Genomic DNA, 19,442 nt, shown 5'->3' with positions numbered 1-19,442 from the left:
AGAAAAGAACGGAGGGCGCACAGACCTAGTGTGATACTGATAAAATGAATTTATTCAAATGTTAAAATCAATCATTATACTCACAATGTGGAGTTTAACCACTTGCCGCCCGCCAATGACATATTGACGTCGGCAAAGAGGTTGTAGAATCCTGACTGGACGTCATATGACGTCCTCAGGATTCTGAGTCGCTGCGCGCCCCCGGGGGCGCGCATCGCGGCGATCGTTGTTGCAGGGTGTCAGTCTGACACCCCGCAACACCAATTTCGGTAAAGAGTCTCTCACGGAGGCTCTTTACCATGTGATCAGCCATGTCCAACCACGGCTGATCACGATGTAAACAGGAAGAGCCGTTGATGGCTCTTCCTCACTCGTGTCTGACAGGGGGGGTTCGCGCTGATTGTTTATCAGCACAGCCCCCCCTCGGATCGCCACACTGGACCACCAGGGAAGGGCAAACTAAAAAAAAAGTCTGGAAAAAAAAAATGTCTGGGGGAAAAAAAAAAAGCATTAAAAAAAAAAGATGTCAATCAGTGCCCACAAATGGGAACTGACTGGCAACATGAGTAAATCAGTGCCGCCCCACAGTGTCCATCAGTGCCACCCCACAGTGTCCATCAGTGCCACCCCACAGTGTCCATCAGTGCCACCCCACAGTGCCCATCCATGCCCAGTGCCCACCTATCAGTGCCCATCTGTGCCACCCATAAGTATCCATCAGTGCCACCCATCAGTGCTGCCCATGAGTGCCCATCAGTGCCGCCCATGAGTGCCCATCAGTGCCGCCCATGAGTGCCCATCAGTGCCGCCTATGTGTGCCCATCAGTGCCGCCTATGTGTGCCCATCAGTGCCGCCTATGTGTGCCCATCAGTGCCGCATACCAGCGCCGCCAATCAGTGCCACCTTATCTGTGCCTGTCAGTACTACCTCATCAATGTCCATCAGTGCCATCTCATCAGTGCCCGTAATTGAAAGAGAAAACTTACTTATTTACAAAAAAATTAACAGAAAAAAATAAAAACTTTTTTTTTTTTCAAGTTGTTGCGCAAAAAAAAAAATCGCAGAGGTGATCAAATACCACCAAAAGAAAGCTCTATTTGTGGGGAAAAAAGGACGCCAATTTTGTTTGGGTACAGTGTAGCATGACCGCGCAATTGCCATTCAAAGTGCGACAGTGCTGAAAGCTGAAAATTGGCTTGGGCGGGAAGGTGCGTAAGTGCCTGGTATGGAAGTGGTTAAAATCAGGCTTTAAAAGACAGTGCAGCAGAAATCCAGCAACATCAGTGGAACACGATAATCACTTGAACCAACAATCAATGTTAAAGCTGGCGCGTTTCGGGGGCGTACCCCTTTCTTCGGAGCTTAGTGGTCTGCAGTGCTCCATGCAGCACTAATGGGCATTGATAGGTGGAACTGATGGGCATGTATAGGATGCACTGATGGGTGGCACCGATGGGCACCAGTAGATGGCTCTAAGGCCGCGTACACACAATCGGTTAAACCGATGAAAACGGTCTGATGGACCGTTTTCATCGGTCCAAACCGATCGTGTGTGGGCCCCATAGGTTATTTAAGCTTTGGTTAAAAAAAAAAGCCAACTTGCTTTAAAATTTAACCGATGGATTGCTAGCCGATAGGTCAAAACCGATCGTTAGTAGGCAAAACCATTGGTTAAAAACCCACGCATGTTTAGAATCAAGTCGACGCATACTTGGAAGCATTGAACTTTGTTTTTTTCAGCACGTAGTTGTGTTTTACGTCACTGCATTCTGACACGATAGATTATTTAACTAATGGTGTGTAGGTGCGACGAACCATCAGTCAGATTCATCGGTTAACCGATGAGAACAGTCCTTCAGTCGGATGGACTGATCATGTACAAGGCTTTATAGGCAGCACTGATGATATGGCACTGGTAAGCATTACTGATTTACTGATGGGCACAGGCTGGCACCCCTAATGGGCACTGATTGGCACCTCTAATGGGCACTGATTGGCAACCCTGGTGGTCATGGGTGGGCATACTTGGTGGTCATGGGCTGGCATCCCTGGTGGGCACGGGTGAGCATCCTCAGGGGTGTTGCACTGATAATTAATCAGCACAGATCCCCCCTTGTCTGAAGAGCCGCCAATCAGCTCTCCTCTACTCGTGTCTGTCAGTGCGAATAGAGGAAAAGACGATAAACGGCTCTTCCTGTTAACACTGTGATCAGCTGTGATTGGACACAGCTGATCACATGATAAAGAGCCCGCACCAGAGGTTATTTACCAAGATCGGTGATGTAGTGTGTCAGCTGGGGGCGCGCAATCGCGGCTTATCCCTCAGGATAATGAAACCACTTTGCACACATCATTCTGCTATATGGCAGGCGGGAAGAAGTTAATCGAACACCACAACAAAAATAAAAAATCATGTGCGAATGCAAGAAATTTTCACTTAGGGGTGTACTCACTTTTGTTGCCAGTGGTTTAGACATCAATGGCTGTGTGTTGAGTTATTTTGAGGGGACAGCAAATTGACACTGTTATACAAGCTGTACACTCACTACACAACATTGTAGCAAAGTGCCATTTCTTCAGTGTTGTCACATGAAAAGATACAAGAAAATATTTACAAAAATGTGAGGGGTGTACTTACTTTTGTGAGATACTGTGTATATAATGTATATTGCAAAGAAAGAAATCTGACCAGACGCCCAGAACACAGAAGGAAGTAAAGCTTGCGGGGGAAAATAGCAGACACTGTGCCCATATAATGCAGCCAATGTGCCTATCAAATGCAGACCCTGTGCCCATACAATGCAGCCACTGTGCCCATACAATGCAGCCACTGTGCCTATACAATGCAGCCACTGTGCCCATACAATGCAGCCACTGTGCCCATCAAATGTAATCACTGTGCCCATCAAATGCAGCCCAGGTGCCATCAATTGCAGAAACTGTGCCCATCAAATGCAGCCACTGTGCCATCAATTGAAGCCTCACTGTGCCATCAATTTTAGCCTTACTGTGCCCACCAATAGCAGCCACTGTGCCCATAAAATGCAGCCATTGGCCATAAATTGCACCCTCACTGTGCCATCAATTGCAGCCTCACTGTGCCCATCAATAGCAGCTGGTGTGCCCATAAAATGCAGCCAATGTGTCATCAATTGCAGAAACTATGCCCATCAAATGCAGCCACTGTGCCATCAATTTCTGCCATGGTGCCATCAATTGCAGCCACTGTGCCATCAATTGCAGCCACTGTGCCCATCAAATGCAGCCACTGTGCCTATCAATTGCAGCCACTGTGCCATCTATTGCAGCCACTGTGCCCATCAGATGCAGCCACTGTGCCATCCAATGCTGCCACTGTGCTCATCAAATGCTGTCACTGTGCTCATCAAATGCTACCACTGTGCCATCAATTACAGCCACCGTGCCCATCAAATGCACATACCATGCCTATCAATTGCAGCAACTGTGCCATCAATGGCAGCCACTGTGCCCATTAAATGCTGCCACTGTGCTCATTAATTTCTGCCACTGTGGCCATCAATTGCAGCCACTGTGACATCAAATGCTGCCACTGTGCTCATCAAATGCTGCCACTGTGCCCATCAATTGCAGAAACTGTGCCCATAAAATACAGCACTGTGCCATCAATTGCAGCCTCACTGTGCCATCAATTGTAGCCTTACTGTGCCCACCAATAGCAGCCACTGTGCCCATTAAATGCAGCCATTTTCCATAAATTGCACCCTTACTGTACCATCAATTGTATCCACACTGTGCCCATCAATAGCAGCTGTTGTGCCCATAAAATGCAGCCACTGTGCCTGTATATATAATGTATATTGTAGAGAAAGAAATCTGGCCAGACGCCCAGAACACAGAAGGAAGTAAAGCTCGCGGAGGAAAAGGAAATTTGCTTAGTGGAATATTTCGAGAAGGAACTGCTTGAGTAAGTAAACCTTTAATTATGTTCATTAATCTTTAGTGTATGATTTAATAAGTCTTTATCAGTGGAGGCTTGTGCTTAATCTTTTATTTTTTTGAGGGGGGGGGGGGGGCAAACAACCTGAACAATTCTGAAAAATACTGGAAAAAAAACATAACACGCAGGGCCTGATTTACTATGCTCTGTGCGCTGCGCTGGTTCATGCGTTAATTAGTACTCCGGGTGGAGGCTTAATTGGGCGCATGAACCAGCGTAGCAGCCGGCGCATTGAAACTAATATGTAAAGCCGCGCCAAACTCCCTATAGAAGTCTATGGGAGAAATCAAAAGTGTTCATTTTAAAGGCTAATCTGCTAGTTTTGTCCTAAAAAGTGTTTGGGGACCTCAGTCCTGTCCCAGGGAACATGTATCAATGCTTTTTTATTTTTTTAAAACGGACGTTTTTTCGGGAGCAGTGAAATTAATATTTCTTAAAGTGAAACAATAAAAGTGAAATATTCCTTTAAATTTCGTACCTAGGGGGGGTGTAATGTCAGCATGTGAAATAGCGCATTTTTTCCGCACTTAGAACTCCCCCTGCACAAAGTGACATTCAGAAGGAAAAAAGTCATTTAAAAATTCACACGCGGCTATAATGAATTGTCGGCTCTGACAATTCTAAAGGGATTCATTCATAAAACAAACAAAAAAATGTGTAGGGGTTCCCCCAAATTAAATTACCAGGCCCTTCAGGTCTGGAATGGATATTAAGGGGAACCCCGCCGTAAAACCCCCAAAAAAAAAAGACGTGCGGTTCCCGGCAAATATCCATTCCAGGCCCTTCAGGTCTGGTGTGGATTTTAAGGGGAACTCCACCCCAAATTGAAAAAAAAATGGCGTGGAGTCCCCCTAAAAATCCACACCAGACCCTTATCCGAGCACGTTGACCTGGCCGGCCGCAGAAAAGAGGGGGGGACAGAGTGCGCCCCCCCCCTCTCCTGAACCGCACCAGGCCACATTGCCTCAACATGGGGAGGATGTCCCCATGTTGATGGGGACAAGGGCCTCATCCCCACAACCCTTGCCCGGTGGTTGTGGGGGTCTGCGGGCGGGGGGCTTATCAGAATCTGGAAGACCCCTTTAACAAAGGGGACCCCAAGATCCTGCCCCCCCCCTATGTGAAATGGTAATGGGGTACATTGTACCTCTACCATTTCACCCCAAAAAAAATGTCAAAGTGTTAAAAATGACAGTAGCCGGTTTTTGACAAATCTTTTAATAAAATCTTCTTTTCTTCTTTCCTTTGGGTTTCTTCCGCTGCTTCTTTCTTGGGTCTTCTCGTCCACATCTTGCCCGACGTGTTCTTCTATCTTCTCCGTCCGTCCTTCAGCCTTCTGGTCCCGCATCTTGCCCGTTGTCTTGTCCTGTCTTCTTCTCCGTCCGTCCGCCAGCCTCCTCGTCCGCATCTTGTGTCTTCTGCGGTCTTCTTCTCGGTCCGCCAGCCTTCTCGTCCCCGGACCCAGCGTTTGAATTTGATTTGGCCGCCGTGTTCCCGCTCCTGGGACCCGCCCCCCTCTGACGCCACAAGTAAACTCCTTAGAAGGTCATGTGCGTCAGAGGGGGGCGGGGTCACATGAGTGTGACACGGCGGGAACTTCTTCTCCGGGCGGCGCGATTGAAATTGAATTCCCCCGCTGTGTGACGCTCTGTGACCCCGCCCCCCTCTGACGCACATGATCTTCTAAGGAGTTTACTTGTTGCGTCAGAGGGGGGCGGGTCCCAGGGGTGGAGTTCCCCTTAAAATCCACACCAGACCTGAAGGGCCTGGTAATTTAATTTGGAGGGACCCCCTTTTTTTTTTTTTTTTTTTAATGAGCAATGACTGTATTCTTTATAGCCATGAGTACTTTAAACTTCCTTTTTTTTGTTTCACTTCAGAAATGACATCTTGTACAGGGACAGTTCTAAGCACGGGAAACATGCGTGTACCCCCCTCCCCCCCTGTATCAAATTTAAAGGAATATTTCACTTTTATTATTTCACTTTAACCACTTCCATACCGCGCCTATTCTGGCACTTCTCTCCTTCATGTAAAAATTATATTTTGTTCCTGGGAAATTAATCAGGACCCCCAAACATTATATATAATTTTTTAGCAGACACCCTAGGGAATAAAGTTAGCGGTCATTTTTTATTTGATTTCCAACGGTATTTGCGCAATAATTTTTCAAACGCCTTTTTTTTGGCCCAAAAAAAAAAACACGGTTCATGAATTAAAAAAAAAAAAAACAGTAAAGTTAGCCCAATTTTTATGGATAATGTTAAAGATGATGTTACACCGAGTAAATAGATACCTAACTTGTCACGCTTTAATATTGTACACACTCATGGAATGGCGCCAAACTTCGGGACATAAAAATATCCATAGGCGATGCTTGTTTTTTTTTTTACAGGTGACCAGTTCAGAGTTACAGAGGAGGTCTAGGGCTAGAATTATTGCTCTCGCTCTAACGCACGCGTCAATACCTCACATGTGTGGTTTGAATGGTGTTTACATATGTGGGCGGGACTTACATGCATATTTGCTTCTGAGTGCGAGCTTCTAGGGACAGGGGCGTTATTTTATTTATTTGTTTGTTTTTTTTACCTCATATTTTTATTCTTGTACTTTTTTGACACTTTTTTTGATTTTGGATCACTTTTCTTCCTATTACAAGGAATGTAAACATCCCTTGTAATAGGACTAGTGTGTGACAGGTCCTCTTTATGGAGAGAGGCGGGGTCAATAAGGCTGGAAAGCATGGTATTGATAAAAAAAAAATAAAAGTTCTCATGCTTTCAGCTGCAATCATGTTCGTTCACCACAGTGGTGTAGTGTATAGCACTTTGACCTAGCAGCAAAAGAGTCGTTGGTTCGAATCCCGCCCGTGACAGCATCTGCATAGAGTTTGCATGTTCTCCCTGTGCCTGCGTGGGTTTCCTCCCACAATATAAAAACACGCTGTAAATCGGATCCGGTCTAAATAAGCCCTAATATGCAGTAGTATATTTAGGTTTTGTTCTGCCCTAGGCCTGACTACATATCTGCACCTCCTAATAGAAAAATGACCCACCCCTTCCTGTCAAAGCCACACCCTGTTTTTGTATGACCCGCCCAGAAATTTTCAGGGGACCCACACACTAGTTCTGGGGGGGCACTGGATTCCCTTAACCACTTCCATACCAGGCACTTACGCACCTTCCCGCCCAAGCCAATTTTCAGCTTTCAACACTGTCGCACTTTGAATGGCAATTGCGCGGTCATACAACACTGTACCCAAACAAAATTGGCGTCCTTTTTTCCCCACAAATAGAGCTTTCTTTTGTTGTTATTTGATCACCTCTGCGATTTTTTTTTCCGCAACAACTAAAAAAAGACTGCAAATTTTGAAACAAAAAAACGTTTTAATTTTTTTAGGTTAATTTTTTTGGAAATACGTTTTTCTCTTTCAATTACGGGCACTGATATGGCGGCACTGATGGGCACCGATGAGATGGCACTGATGGACATCGATGAGGTAGTACTGACGGGCACAGATGAGGTGGCATTGATTGGCGGCGCTGCTATGCGGCACTGATGGGCACTCATAGGCAGCACTGATGGGCACTCATGGGCGGCACAGATGGGCACTCATGGGCGGCACTTATGGGTGGCACTGATGGATACTTATGGGCGGCACTTATGGGTGGCACTGATGGATACTTATGGGTGGCACAGGTGGGCACTGATAGGTGGGCACTGTGCATGGATGGGCACTGTGGGGTGGCACTGATGGACACTGTGGGGTGGCACTGATTTTCCCAGGTTGCCAGTCAGTGCCCATTTGTGGGCACTGATTGGCATCTTTTTTCTTTTTTTTAATGCTTTTTTTTTTTTTTTTCTATATTTTTTTTTTTTTTGCACACCCTGGTGGTCCAGGGTGGGCATCCCTGGTGGTCCAGTGTGGTGATCCGAGGGGGGGCTGCGCTGATAAACAATCAGCGTGAACGCCCCCTGTCAGGAGAGCCGCCGATCGGCTCTCCTATACTCGCGTCTGTCAGACGCGAGTGAGGAAGAGCCATCGATGGCTCTTCCTGTTTACATCGTGATCAGCCGTGATTGGACACGGCTGATCACGTGGTAAAGAGTCTCTGTCTCCGTGAGAGACTCTTTACCGAGATCAGAGATGCAGGGTGTCAGACTGACACCCCACATCACCGATCGCCGCGCTGCGTGCCCCCACAGGCGCGCGCGGCATGAAATCCTGCAGGACGTCCTGTCAGGATTGTGTAACCACTTCCCGGACGTAATCGGCCATAGGCTGGGCGGGAAGTGGTTAATTTGCATAGTTTTTCTCTCACTTCCTGTTTGGCTATGGGGCAGGAAGTGAAGGCAAATCTCCCCAATTGGACACAGATAATACAAAATAAACTGACAGGGCCTATAACCCTCCCTCACTCTATCCAAAATTAAAGAAAATAAAAAGTGTTGATTATAGTTCTAGTCAGGGGCTGACTGACCATTGAGTCGAGGGCCCCATGCCACTAGGGGGGCCCCATCCGGGTTGCCAGGCTCAGTAAAACCAGGGACAGTATGTAAAAATCTGTGGTTTTTTTCGATCTGTCCCTGATATGTCCGAAAATGACATGCTTTTAATGTGAATATCCCAAGATTTTAGCTGCCCACCTCTGCACTACCTCCTGGCGTGGTGGCCATCTGTAAGCCAGAGGGGCCCCATAATCTTCTATTGCCCGGGGGCCCCATGAGTTGTCAGTCCGCCCCTGGTTCTAGTTTAAGCACAAATTTCATAGAGTTTTATTGAGAGCCCTAAGAAAATATAACCATGCCAATAGGCCAGGATACAGCGTGGCTAATATGTAGGAATGTGTGTGTTAGAGCACCCCACCCAATGTTAACTAAAAAATTATTAATTTGCAAATAAGTATTATCTGCTCATTTTTTTGGGGATGTCTGCACCCCTGATAGTGACAACATTTGTGAGGTGTCTTCACCCTTTCTAATTCATTCACTTCCTGTCACATAGCCAAACAGGAAGTGAGGGTAAAACCTTACTAATATCTTTTCTTGGGGACACAGAGATCAATCTAAATAGTTTCCCATTATATAAATTGCATTCTAGCATTTTGCTGTGTACACCCCAAATTATTAGGGATCTTGGACTTTGGGGTCCATTTACTAAGGCAAATCCACTCCTACAAGTGCAAAGCAAGGAAGAAAACAAAACAACTTTGCTTCTACAGGATTGGATGTTAAAACCATCAGTGCTTCCTCTCTGATTTTCAGCAACTATGCTTGTACTGCAGAGTGGCTTTGCCTTTACTAAACCCCAAACTAAATAATCATTTGGGGCAGGGATCCTCAAACTACGGCCCTCCAGCTGTTGTAGAACTACACATCCCATGAGGCCTTGTAATGCACTGACATTCACAGACATGACTAGGCATGATGGGAATTGTAGTTCCTGAACAACTGGAGGGCCGTAGTTTGAAGACCCATGATTTGGGGTGTACACAGCAGTGCTGGAGTGCAATTTGCTTAATGGGGACACTAGTTAGATTGACCTGTGTCCCCAAGAAATTACACTGGTGGGGTTTTAACCTCACTTCCTGTTCAGCTGTGTGACAGGAAGTGAAGCCAATTTTAAGAAAAGGGACACAAAGCTCAACACAAAAATAAAAAAACACAAAGCAGGGGTTCTAACACTCACTTGGCTTCCCTCAAACACCCACAATTTGAATAGGATTGCCTTGCGCTAGATTTAAGCACAGTGCTGTAAATCAGCACGTCAAGCCTGTCCACCAATAGCAAACCCCCCCCCCCACAGGCCATGTTTGCAGGTTTTCCTTCATCTTGCACATGTGCTTTAAAATACAGTCTGGACAGCAATTCTTGATAAGAGAAATCCACAAAACATGTCCTGTCGGGGGTACTTGAGGGCTGAGGACCACTGCAGAAAAAAGAAAATTACCAGTTTTGTCTTTAAAGTCATGGAGAATAAACATGGCAAACATTTCATGATTACACACCAGGAAAGAAGCTTAGACACACATAATTTGTTAGGCCCAAACCGATTTCAGCTGCAGCTGTCAACATATGTAGCATGAAAAAGTAACAAAAGACAAACTTAACAATTTTAAAGTAATTTTTATTGGTCAACAAAACAAGGAAAGCAAAAAAAGACAAACAAACAAACACAAACAAAAATACATTTCAAAATTCTAAATAACCATAGCTTCACACATTTTTCATAAAATAAGGCCACATATACAAATACATCAAAGTGAACATCATTTAAAAATAAACCAAAACCATTGGCAAAATAAAACAAAACCCATGCAACAAACCACATTTGTGTTTCACAACAGCATTTCTGCCAGCCTGCCCCTTCTGAGGGCAGCTGAGGACTGATCAATCCAAGCTTTTTATAACAGTGCTAGTAATGAAGCAATTGAAATCACATGAACAAATTGCAGTCTCTAGTTTGGGTGAGCTTGTAATTGGGCACACCTGCAATTAACCCAAACCACGCTCTATGAGCATCCAAGGAGTGTTTTTCACCTTTTAAAAAGAAAGGATATTTTTTTTCTAAGTGTTTGAGCATGCTCAGTTCATCACACATGTAGGAACCAAGCTGCAATGGAATGAGAGCTTTTTTTTTTTTGTTTCCCCTGATCTGATGCTTTCCAGCCTGAGGGGAGGTGTTAAAGACAGAAGTAAACACGCACATTTAATAATCTATTTGTGGGAAAAAAAAAGGTTGCCAATTTTGTTTGGGAGCCACGTCGCACGACTGCGCAATTGTCAGTTAAAGCGACGCCGTGCCGAATCACAAAAACTTGCCCGGTCATTGACCAGAAATATGGTCCGGGCTCAAGTGGTTAAAAATTAACAAAACACAAAAGTGAGCCCAATTTTTGGGGATAATGTGAAAGATGATGTTACACTGAGTAAATAGATACCTTACATGTCACGCTTTACTATTGGAAACACTCCTGCAATGGGGCCAAAATGAATTCCGTGAATATCCCCATAGGCGACCTTTTTCTTTTTTTTCCAGGTTACCAGTTTATAGTTACAAAGAAGGTCTAGTGGTAAAAGTATTGCTCTAACGCACGCGTCAATACCTCACATGTGTGGTTTGAACGATGTTTATATATGTGGGCGGGACTTGCGTAAGTCCCGCCCACATATGTAAAAATTATTTTTACTTTTTGCTATAATAAATATCCCCAAAAAATATATATTCTAAAAAATAAAAAAACCCTCAGTTTAGGCCGATACGTATTCTACATCTTTTTGGTTCCAAAAAATCGCAAATAGCGTTTAGTGTTTGGTTTTGGCAAAAGTTATAGCGTCTACAAAATATATTTTTTTTTTGTTTTAACTAGTTATTGGGGCGATCAGCGATTTTTATCGGTCCTGCGACATTATGGCGGACACATGGAACACTTTTTTGGAACCATTGGCATTTTTCTAGCGATCAGTGCTGTAAAATGCATTGCTTACTCTAAAAATGCCACTGGCAGGGAAGGGGTTAACACTAGGTGCGAGGGAGGGGTTAAATATGTTCCCTGGGTGTGTTCTAACTGTAGGGGGGGGGGTGGGACTGACATGTGTAAATGACAGATCGCTGTTCATGAAGGGGAACTCCAGACCCCCAAAAAAAAAAATAAGGTGGGTTCCCTCCAGGTGCATACCAGGCTCTTAGGCTTGGTCTGGAACATAAGGGGTTAATCCTGCGCCAAAAAAAATAGCGTGGGGTCCCCCCCCAAGATCCAAGCCAAGCCCTTATCCCAGGCACGCAGTCTGGTCAGACAGGAATGGGGGTGGGGACGAGCGAGCGCCCCCCTCCCTCCTGAGCCATACCAGACCACATGCCCTCAACATGGGGGAGTGTGTGCTGTGGGGAGGGGGGCACTGCCCCCCACCCCCAAAGCACTCTTGTCCCCATGTCGATAGGGACAAGAGCCTCTTCCCGACAACCCTGGCCGTTGGTTGTCGGGGTATGCGGGCGGAGGGCTTATCAGAATCTGAGACCCCTTTAATAAAGGGGTCCCCAGATTCCGGCCCCCCACCCTATGTGAATGAGTATGGGGTACATCGTACCTCTACCCATTCACATGGGGGAAATGTAAAGTAAAATAAAACACCACACAGAATAAAATATTTTATTAATCTACTCCGGAGCCCCCCCTTTCTTCTTTAGCTCTCTTAGAAGGGGGGGTTTCTTCTCTCCCGATCTTCCGCCGGGACCCTGGGCTTCGGTGATTTCTGCCGGGGGAGGGCGCCATCCCTCGGTCCTCTCCGGAGCCTTCCGCGGATGCCCCCACCCCATTTAAGCTCTTTTTCATTAGGGAGGGGCATCGGACTTCGGGGTCTTCTGCCGGGGGATGGCGCCTATCCCCGGTCTTTCCGGTGCCTTCGCCAGGGTTCCGGTCTTCCTGGTCTTCTGCCGGGGGTGCGCCAACCTCCCGGTCTTTTCTCTTCTGTCTTCTCTGCTCCCTCTTCTGCCTGGCTCCCCCGCGAGCCAGGGCTTTCTTCGTCTTCTTTCTTCTCTCTTCCTTCTTCTGCCTGTCTCCTCCGGGAGCACAGGGCTTGTCTCCGCTGTCTTCTTCCTTCTTTCCTTCTCTTCCATTGGATGTTGACACGACGAGGTTCCGCGCTGACATGCCGTGTCAGCGGCGGGCATGGACTTATATAGGGCAATGCCACCATGTGACCTCAACCCATGTGACATCACATTCCCTGGGCATGATGGGAATGTGATGTCACATGGGTTGAGGTCACATGTGGCATTGCCCTATATAAGTCCATGCCCACTGCTCAGACGGCATTCCAGCGCCGGACCTCGTCGTGTCAACATCGAATGGAAGAGAAGGGAGAAGACAGCGGAGACAAGCCCTGTGCTCCGCGAAGGAGACAGGCAGAAGAAGGAAGAAAGAAGAAAGAAGACGGAAGAAAGCCCTGGCTCCGCGGGGGAGCCAGGCAGAAGAGGGAGCAGAGAAGACAGAAGAGAAAAGACCGGGGAGTTGGCGCACCCCCGGCAGAAGACCAGGAAGACCGGAACCCTGGCGGAAGGCACCGGAAAGACCGGGGATAGGCGCCATCCCCCGGCAGAAGACCCCGAAGTCCGGATGCCCCTCCCTAATGAAAAAGAGCTTAAATGGGGTGGGGGCATCCGGCGGAAGGCTCCGGAGAGGACCGAGGGATGGCGCCCTCCCCCGGCAGAAATCACCGAAGCCCAGGGTCCCGGCGGAAGATCGGGAGAGAAGAAACCCCCCCCTTCTAAGAGAGCTAAAGAAGAAAGGGGGGGCTCCGGAGTAGATTAATAAAATATTTTATTCTGTGTGGTGTTTTATTTTACTTTACATTTCCCCCATGTGAATGGGTAGAGGTACGATGTACCCCATACTCATTCACATAGGGTGGGGGGCCGGCATCTGGGGGTCCCCTTATTAAAGGGAGCTCGCAGATTCCGATTAGCCCCGCCCGCATACCCCGACAACCAATGGCAAGGGTTGTCGGGGAAGAGGCTCTTGTCCCTATCGACATGGGGGCAAGAGTGCTGTGGGGTGGGGGGGCAGTGCCCCCCTCCCCCACAGCACACACTCCCCCATGTTGAGGGCATGCAGTCTGGTACGGCTCAGGAGGGGGGGGGGCGCTCGCTCGTCCCCGCCCCCATTCCTGTCCGGGCCAGACTGCATGCTTGGGATGAGGGCTTGGTTTGGATCTGGGGGGGACCCCCGTGCCGAATCGGCGCGGGTTTAACCCCTCACGTTCCGGACCAAGCCTAAGAGCCTAATGTAGCCCTGGAGGGGGACCCGCGCCGATTTCAAGTTGAAATTTGGCGCGGAGTTCCCCTTCAGGGCTGAAAACAGCTCGGAGATTCCCGTGCGCCGCGTCACGCAGCGCATTCACGGGTACGCCGCTTGGTATTTACCAAGATTTTCACGGCGTACTGACAAGGCGCACGGGAATCCCTGACTTTTCTCTCTGCGCATGCCCAGTATGCAAATGAACCTCCCGAGGTTCAGGCGCACTGTGCAAGCGTACGGGGATCTGTTTTCAAAAAAACACTTTCCCTTTCAATTCGGCCCGCCAAACACTTCAAAACACATGTCACTTCACTTCCCCTGCATCCCCCCACCTCCCCCCCTAATAAACTCCCGCCCAAACCCCCGCAATTTACAGTTCAATGTGCCGTGCGCCAGGTCTGTACTGGTGCACAATGCACCCTCTCCTGGGCGCACGGAGCACATTAGTAACTAGGGAAATACACTGCACTAGCAGCGTATTTCTTTAGTAAATGGCCAAACGGCTGCTACTCCTGCTTTTACTCCATGAGTCATGGAGTAAAGGCTTGGTAAATCAGGCCCGCAGTCTCACTGTGCCATGAATTACAGCCACTGTGCCCATCAAATGCAGCCAATGTAGCATCAATTGCAGAAACTGTGCCCATCAAATACAGCCACTGTGCCATCAATTGCAGCCTCACTGTGCCATCAATTGCAGCCTTACTGTGCCCACCAATAGCAGCCACTGTGCCCATTAAATGAAGCCATTGTCCCTAAATTGCACCCTCACTGTGCCATCAATTGCAGCCTTACTGTGCCTATCAATAGCAGCTGCTGTGCCCATCAAATCCAGCCACTGTGCCTATCAATTGCAGCTACTGTGCCATCAATTGCGCAAACTGTGCTATCAAATGCAGCCACTGTGCCATCAATTGCAGCCTCAATGTACCATCAATTGCAGCCTTACTATGCCATCAATTGCAGCCACTGTGCCCATCAATAGCAGCCACTGTTCCCATCAAATGCAGCCACTGTGCCATTTATTGAAGAAAATGTGCTCATCAAATGTAGCCACTGTGCCCATCAAATGTAGCCACTGTGCCCATCAAATGCAGCCACTGTGCCATCAATTGCAGAAACTGTGCCCATCAAATACAGCCACTGTGCCATCAATTGCAGCCTCACTGTGCCATCAATTGCAGCCTTACTGTGCCCACCAATAGCAGCCACTGTGCCCATTAAATGAAGCCATTGTCCCTAAATTGCACCCTCACTGTGCCATCAATTGCAGCCTTACTGTGCCTATCAATAGCAGCTGCTGTGCCCATCAAATCCAGCCACTGTGCCTATCAATTGCAGCTACTGTGCCATCAATTTCGCAAACTGTGCTATCAAATGCAGCCACTGTGCCATCAATTGCAGTCTCAATGTGCCATCAATTGCAGCCTTACTATGCCATCAATTGCAGCCACTGTGCCCATCAATAGCAGCCACTATTTCCATCAAATGCAGCCACTGTGCCGTTTATTGAAGAAATGTGCCCATCAAATGTAGCCACTGTGCCCATCAAATGTAGCCACTGTGCCCATCAAATGCAGCCACTGTGCCATCAATTGCAGAAACTGTGCCCATCAAATACAGCCACTGTGCCATCAATTGCAGCCTCACTGTGCCATCAATTGCAGCCTTACTGTGCCCACCAATAGCAGCCACTGTGCCAATTAAATGAAGTCATTGACCATAAATTGCACCCTCACTGTGCCATCAATTGCAGCCTTACTGTGCCCATCAATAGCAGCGGCTGTGCCCATCAAATGCAGCCACTGTGCCATCAATTGCAGAAACTGTGCCATCAAATGCAGCCACTGTGCCATCAATTGCAGCCTCAATGTGCCATCAATTGCAGCCTTACTGTGCTATCAATTGCAGCCACTGTGCCCATCAATAGCAACCACTGTTCCCATTAAAATGCAGCCACCGTGCCCATCAAATACAGCCACTGTGCCTATCAATTGCAGCCACTGTGCCATCAATTTCAGCCACTGTGCCCATCAAATTCAGCCACTGTATCCATACAATGCATCCACTGTGCCCATCAAATGCAGCCACTGTGCCTATCAATTGCAGCCACTGTGCCATCAATTTCAGCCACTGTGCCCATCAAATTCAGCCACTGTGTTCATACAATGCAGCCACTGTGCCCATTAAATGCAGCCACTGTGCCATCAATTGCAGAAACTGTGCCCATCAAATGCAGCCACTGTGCCATCAATTATTGATGTACTTGATGGGCACTGTGGCTGCATTTAATTGACACAGTGGCTGTGTTTGATGGGAAGAGTGGCTGTATTTAATGGGCACAGTGGCTGCGTTTGATGACACAGTGGCAGCATTTGATGGGCACAGTGGCTGCATTTAATGGGCACAGTGGCAGAATTTGATGGGCACAGTGGCTGAAATTGATGGCACAGTGGCTGCAATTGATAGGCACAGTGGCTGCATTTAATGGCACAGTGGCTATGTTTAATGAGCACAGTGGCTATGTTTGATGGACACAGTGGGCCTGATTTACTAAGCTATGTGCGCTGCGCTGGTTCATGCCTTAATTAGTACTCCGGGTGGAGGCTTAATCAGGCGCATGAACCAGCGTAGCAGCCGGCGCATTGAAACTAATATGTAAAGCCGCGCTGAACTCCCTATAGAAGTCTATGGGAGAAATCAAAAGTGTTCATTTTAAAGGCTAATCTGCAAGTTTAGTCCTAAAAAGTGTTTGGGGACCTCAGTCCTGCCCCAGGGAACATGTATCAATGCTTTTTTTATTTTTTAAAACGGCCGTTTTTTCGGGAGCAGTGAAATTAATAATTCTTAAAGTGAAACAATAAAAGTGAAATATTCCTTTAAATTTCGTACCTAGGGGGGGTGTAATGTCAGCATGTGAAATAGCGCATTTTTCCCGCACTTAGAACTCCCCCTGCACAAAGTGACATTTCTGAAGGAAAAAAGTCATTTAAAAATTCACACGCGGCTATAATGAATTGTCGGCTCTGACAATTCTAAAGGGATTCATTCATAAAACAAACAAAAAAATGTGTAGGGGTTCCCCCAAATTAAATTACCAGGCCCTTCAGGTCTGGAATGGATATTAAGGGGAACCCCGCCGTAAAAAACAAAAAAAAAAAAGACGTGCGGTTCCCGGCAAATATCCATTCCAGGACCCTTCAGGTCTGGTGTGGATTTTAAGGGGAACTCCACCCCAAATTGAAAAAAAAAATGGCGTGGAGTCCCCCTAAAAAATCCACACCAGACCCTTATCCGAGCACGTTGACCTGGCGGCCGCAGAAAAGAGGGGGGGACAGAGTGCGGGCCCCCCCCCCTCTCCTGAACCGCACCAGGCCACATGCCCTCAACATGGGGAGGATGTCCCCATGTTGATGGGGACAAGGGTCTCATCCCCACAACCCTTGCCCGGTGGTTGTGGGGGTATGCGGGCGGGAGGTTTATCAGAATCTGGAAGACCCCTTTAACAAAGGGGACCCCCAGATCCTGACCCCCCCCCTGTGTGAAATGGTAATGGGGTACATTGTACCTCTACCATTTCACCCCAAAAAAAATGTCAAAGTGATAAAAATGACAGTAGCCGGTTTTTGACAAATCTTTTAATAAAATCTTCTTTTCTTCTTTCCTTCGGGGTTCTTCCGCTGCCTCTTTCTTCTAGTCCACATCTTGCCCGACGTCTTCTTCTATCTTCTCCGTCCGTCCTTCCGCCTTCTGGTCCCGCATCTTGCCCGTTGTCTTCTCCGCCAGCCTCCTCGTCCGCATCTTGGGTCTTCTGCGGTCTTCTTCTCGGTCCGCCGCCTTCTCGTCCCCTGCCTTTGAATTGTAATTGGCCGCCGTTTTCCCGCTCCTGGGACCCGCCCCCCTCTGACGCCACAAGTAAACTCCTTAGAAGGTCATGTGCGTCAGAGGGGGGCGGGGTCGCAGAGCGTCACACAGCGGGGGAATTCAATTTCAATCGCGCCGCCCGGAGAAGAAGTTCCCGCCGTGTCACACTCATGTGACCCCGCCCCCCTCTGACGCACATGACCTTCTAGGAGTTTACTTGTGGCGTCAGAGGGGGGCGGGTCCCAGGAGCGGGAAAACGGCGGCCAATTACAATTCAAACGCAGGGGACGAGAAGGCGGCGGACCGAGAAGAAGACGCAGAAGACCCAAGATGCGGACGAGGAGGCTGGCGGAGAAGACAACGGGCAAGATGCGGGACCAGAAGGCGGAAGGACGGACGGAGAAGATAGAAGAAGACGTCGGGCAAGATGTGGACTAGAAGAAAGAAGCAGCGGAAGAACCCGAAGGAAAGAAGAAAAGAAGATTTTATTAAAAGATTTGTCAAAAACCGGCTACTGTCATTTTTATCACTTTGACATTTTTTTTGGGGTGAAATGGTAGAGGTACAATGTACCCCATTACCATTTCACACAGGGGGGGGGTCAGGATCTGGGGGTCCCCTTTGTTAAAGGGGTCTTCCAGATTCTGATAAACCTCCCGCCCGCATACCCCCACAACCACCGGGCAAGGGTTGTGGGATGAGACCCTTTGTCCCCATCAACATGGGGACATCCTCCCCATGTTTGAGGGCATGTGGCCTGGTGCGGTTCAGGAGAGAGGGGGGGCCGCACTCTGTCCCCCCTCTTTTCTGCGGCCGGCCAGGTCAACGTGCTCGGATAAGGGTCTGGTGTGGATTTTTAGGGGGACTCCACGCCATTTTTTTTTTCAATTTGGGGTGAGTTCCCCTTAAAATCCACACAGACCTGAAGGGTCTGGAATGGATATTTGCCGGGAACCGCACGTCTTTTTGTTTTTGGGTTTTTACGGCGGGGTTCCCCTTAATATCCATTCCAGACCTGAAGGGCCTGGTAATTTAATTTGGAGGGACCCCCTTTTTTTTTTTTTTTTTTTAATGAGCAATGACTCTATTTCTTTATAGCCATGAGTACTTTAACCACTTGCCCACCGGGTTAATTCTGGCACTTCTCTCCTTCATGTGAAAATCACAATTTTTTGGCTAGAAAATTAATCAGAACCCCAAACATTATATATTTTTTTTAACAGACTCCTAGGGAATAAAATTGGCAGTCATTGCAATACTTTTTGTCACACCGTATTTGCGCAGCGGTCTTACAAGCGCACTTTTTTTGGATAAAAATCACTTTTTTGAATTAAAAAATAAGACAACAATACATTTTGCCCAATTTTTTTCTATATTGTGAAAGATAATGTTACGCCGAGTAAAATGATACCCAACATGTCACGCTTAAAAATTGCGCCCGCTCGTGGCAATGGCGTCAAACTTTACCCTTTAAAAAACTCGATAGGCGACGTTTAAAAAATTCTACAGGTTGCATTTTTTGAGTTGCAGAGTAGGTCTAGGGCTAGAATTATTGCTCTCACTCTAACGATCGCGGCGATACCTCACTTGTGTGGTTTGAATACTGTTTTCATATGCGGGCGCTACTCGCGTATGCGTTTGCTTCTGTGCGCGAGCTCGTCGCGACGGGGCGCTTTAAAAAATTTTTTGGGGGTTTTCTTATTTATTTTTATTTAGTTTTATATTGTTTTACACTGAAATAAAAAAATAAAAAAAAAATGATCAGTTTTCTTCCTATTACAAGGAATGTAAACATCCCTTGTAA

The sequence above is a fragment of the Rana temporaria genome, chromosome 3 (genome assembly GCF_905171775.1).
Source record: "Rana temporaria chromosome 3, aRanTem1.1, whole genome shotgun sequence".
Classification (NCBI taxonomy): domain Eukaryota; kingdom Metazoa; phylum Chordata; class Amphibia; order Anura; family Ranidae; genus Rana; species Rana temporaria.
This window is presented reverse-complemented; position numbering follows the sequence as displayed.